Source organism: Geospiza fortis, unplaced genomic scaffold (assembly GCF_000277835.1).
Source record: "Geospiza fortis unplaced genomic scaffold, GeoFor_1.0 scaffold190, whole genome shotgun sequence".
Lineage (NCBI taxonomy): Eukaryota > Metazoa > Chordata > Aves > Passeriformes > Thraupidae > Geospiza > Geospiza fortis.
This window is the reverse complement of record NW_005054328.1, coordinates 960910-965522: the sequence shown is the minus strand read 5'-3', so window position 1 is coordinate 965522 and position 4613 is coordinate 960910.

The following is a 4613-nucleotide window of genomic DNA, read 5'->3' as shown; positions in this document are numbered from 1 at the left end:
TGCTTTTGGCAAAATGATTTTTAGCAGAAGAGGCCAGAGTTTTAAAATGGAATTTTGGAGGTTCATAATAAATTCAGAACAAAAGTCACAACATACTCACCCAGTGGATTTTGGTTCGGTAACTGACATTTTCATCACATGGAATGCACTATTTACATATATATATATATATATATATATATATATATGTATGTATGTATAAATGTATGTATGTATGTAAAATGCTCCCATTTAGGGCATTCTTTGAATTGAACTCCTAGAAAGGCTTACCATTCATTTAGGGTGTCCAAAAGGTGGTAAGATATAGTAAAAAATAGCCTGTTTGCTGCTGTTGGAAAATACTAATGCAAAACCACAGAACACTTTAACAAATTATGTTGTTCCTCCATAATGGTGGTTACTTTGTCAGCCCTTCACCTTTATTCTGCATTAGTGTCTAGTAATTCTGGGTTTTGCCTGGAGCCAGGTCATCAGCCGGTGTAAATTAGCCTAGCATTAATGAGGTATATGAAGTTTTGTAAGATGTCTGCAAGTGAAGGGTCACTTTTTGTTTAAGGTACTGCCTGCATATATCTGCCCATTTGTTGTTTAGTTCCAGAACACTCTTACCAAAAGCATTCACCTGTGCAGTTGTTTTTTTCCTGCTTAGGACACTTCTGCTCTACATAAAATACTTTCATTTTCTAGCTCACAAATGCAGACCTCCACAGCACATGGGGTTTAAATACAACTCTTAGTTCTGGTCACATCCAAGTATGATCTGACCACTGTGCCTCTTCCTAAACCTTCAGTATCACGGTTCAGCCAGTACTAAACCTTCAATATAAATACGCTTTCTTGTGCTGTGGATAAATGTGGTTTGAAAAGACTGTCCAAAGGATTTTTTATTATTATTTCTTTAAAGCAGGCTGTCCTCTAAGCCAGTACTCCATCACCTATTATAAATGCTGTAACTACAACGGCAGTGCTTCCCAGAGGAAACTTCTTTCAGGGGCAACAGTGACTTTTAAAGAGGCTCTTGTTAAGCTATTCAGAAAACTCTGAAATTGTTACTGCTTGTTCATCCCAGTGATACTCTCAACAGTTTTGAAGTCCACTGTCTTATATCTCCTACTGTAAGACCTTCTTTTGTGAACCTATAAGCAAGGTCAGCTACCAGATCAGACAAGGAGACTTTATTTAGTGCAAGTCTTAAACTTCCAAGAATGGAAGGGTTTTATTTGTACTGTCTACTAAGATACTAACTTAAAGTGTATTTACTCTTGTCTCTTTCTTTTAGCAAGCAATTTTACTTAGCAAGTAACTTTCAAAAGTGGTGTTTTTCAATTAGTTTCGATCATCTCACCCTGTTCAGTTAAACCTTTTTTTTAGGCAGCTTTTCTGTCTATTCTCTTCATATATGAATAACACCATTATTCTATTGTTCTTTTATTTCATAAGCAGATGACTGTAAAAACTGGTAGTAAGTATTAAGATCATGTATGAAAAAGGGTTTTGTAACAGATGTAGGTGCTTTTTATTGCTATTAAGAACCAATGCATTAAAGAACACTTACAGATGGAAGGCTGTATGCTCATGCTATAGTTTACATTGAACTTTGAACAATGTACGAACTACAGTAATTGTAATATAGTGATTAAAAAGCCTTTCACAGTAAGTATGAGGCTAATTGTATGACCAGAATCCAGTTTTGCTGATCACCAATTACTATTGGTAGCTTTGGACTGCTTTTCCACCACTTTCTGAAAGTGCCCTCAAGAAATCTTAGTGTGTCTTTAATATATAGTGAGCTTGATATACTCCATTTATCAGATCTGTGTTTCAAGTCTTGCACTTATAAAGTTTGTTTATTCACACTCCTGAATGACCTTGGTCATTGCAGTTAAAATGGTTGTATAAGCACTACTTACCTGCATCTTTGCACAGGAGTCTGACCAAAAAAAAAAATACCCATCTGTATATGGTAGAGAGTTTAAATTCTTTACAGGTGGTCACTTTTATTTTAATGTCATTTGATCTGAGATTCAAAACCCTTTTAAAATGGTGGTTTCTGTATAGGTTCCTACAATATAAATGCTTTAGAGCATTCTGTGTGCTCTCACACTGGAGACATGTGTGGACATAGGATATTTCAGTTTAGCATATGCTCACCAGTGATCAAAGGAGAATGAGTAATTTTTGCCCACAAGTCCTCCTATTTCTGAAGTCAGTCTGGATTGAATAAGCCCTATTTCAGTGCCTACATGTCCTTGACTTCTCAAAGTCTATCTCTATTTCTTCCTAAACATTACATATTAAAGTGATTAGTTTTACCAAATTAATAAAATCTAAAATTTTAATAGGCTGGTTGCAAACAGGATTTAGTCCAGTGTAGGCCTGTTTGTGCTAGCTGAGAGGACTCTTCAGCATGCATTTCCACTGTATTATGTGAGGCTACTCATATATCAGAAGCTCCCCAGCTCTATCAATATTTTTGAGATTGATAATAGGAATGTTCTTCTAATAGAGTGGGCAAGAGAAGATACGCTAATTGTTGAGAGAATAAAAACAGGTATTGGTCAAACTAAAGAGGAAACAATAGAATTATTTTGAAAACTCATTTAAAGAAGTGGAGGGGCAAAACAACTGCTGTAGACTTAAACTAGGACCATGTTTAAAAATCTGTACCACAAATTCAGCTTTCATAGCTTTCAGCTACGTCAATACTTCATTAAAAAAGAAATACCTGAAAAAATTACTTCCTTAAGAAATAGCTGATTCTAAGAGCCTTTATTTATGAAATAGTCTTCTAAGAAAAGTATCTTTAAACAATTAGAAATATGCATTTTAGTATGGACCATATAAGAAATTAGTAACATATTTCCTTCCTCCTCTTTCTGTTCAGGCACAAATAATTGACTGCATTTGGGAAGTGTTAAAACTACCTTTTTATAAAAATGGATTCTTTGACAGATCACTCCATTAAAAATACCCCCCCAATGAAATACACATTTTAGTAGGTAACTTCAAACCATCTTGAAGAATAAAGCCTTTTAACTGTGTTTACAGCTGTTGCTTTATAGAAGACCCTAAAGAAGTGCTTCCTAGCTGTCTTGCTAAATATTACACTTTGGTCTTCAACGCAAGCCACTTCACAGTAATGCATTTCCATTTCCAGAAAGCAGACCACCTTCCTTTTCCTGCCCTTCTCCTATGTCTTCATATGCAGTGTCTTCACTAGTAACTGAAGGTTAATTTTGAGGAAAGCTGAACCATCTCTATCTTCCCTCCACCCCTACCACAAATCTCTGCTGCAAAACAAAGGAAGGAGTGAGAGAGAATTTGATTTTTCTCCTTTCTTAAAAAAAAAGTGTTTGTTTAATATCTAAACCCTTTTCAGGTTTTTACTCTGCAACTGGTTATTTTTGTAAAAGGTGTATTCTAAACTCAGCATGTTCTCTAATAACTTTTTTTTTTTTTTACAAAATGCATCTTTTTAATCTTTCATGTGGGAAAAATACCATATCTCATGGAAACACTTCCGTATCAAACCATGAAATACTAAGTTTACTGCTCTCTAATGAATTTGATGCTGGGTTTATCTCAGAGAAACCTGAAGTCAAGTGGAAGGGTACATTTGTAGAAGCATGAGGTAGTTTTTTTAATTATGAGTTTGCTGATGTTGTTCTTTTTTGTTTGTTTTTGAACAAGAGGCTGTTTCCATGCTATACAACTGCAACCTGAAGAGCATACCAAGAAATGGATTATAGTGGTCTATGGAAAAGTAACTATTTCTGACAGGCATATAATGTAGCTGAATAAGAACATGGACTACATAGCTTTGCAGGTAATTTAAAAATAACACAATTCAGCTTCTCAGCTTAATTTCTCTTGAATAAGTACAGGAGATGTTGAATATTTAATGGATTTTTTTTGTATCAGTTACAGGCGACTAAACCAGAAAAAATCCACTGGAATCACGAGGACCTTTATTTCTGATGTTGTGAGCTGTTTAGTGACTCCTCGTTGCCATAATTCTAAAAATAATTTGTCAGGGCTGCGGGTTCTCCCATGTGAAAACAGTATGGGGGCACTTTTGGCAGTCAGGGTTTCTTGCAGAGACCCCATGTCCTGAACACTTCCGTGACTGATACATTTGCACTTCAGACGCATCTTTGCTGGAGATGCGTCCGCCTTGATTCGTATTTTTGTGCCGAAGTTTTCTAAGACGAGTCAACTTCTGTCCTCTAATGCTACAACAAAAACAGAAAAAGGCTGTTGTTTTTTTAAAAGCCAAACGATGGCTTCTTATTCCGGTATGAGCTTCCAGAAATTCCTGCTCTTCCCCTCCTCCACATTTGATTCTGTGAGACTTGCAGCGTACTGGGCTAGGGGGAGTTCCGTATTCCGTGATGTTCAGCCCACATTTGTAACTCGCCGGTCGGGGTAACTCACTGAACGTTTCTAATCTCGCTGATTGCGTTCCTTTGTGTCCCTAGTGCGAAATACAATTAACTCGCCGGGGGCTGTTCCCCGGGGACTTCCGTCAGCTGCCGCCTCCCTCTGGCCCGGCCATGACGCCAGGCCTGACGCTCCGGTGCCCGGGCCCGAGCGGCTGGGCCCCGCAGGGGGCC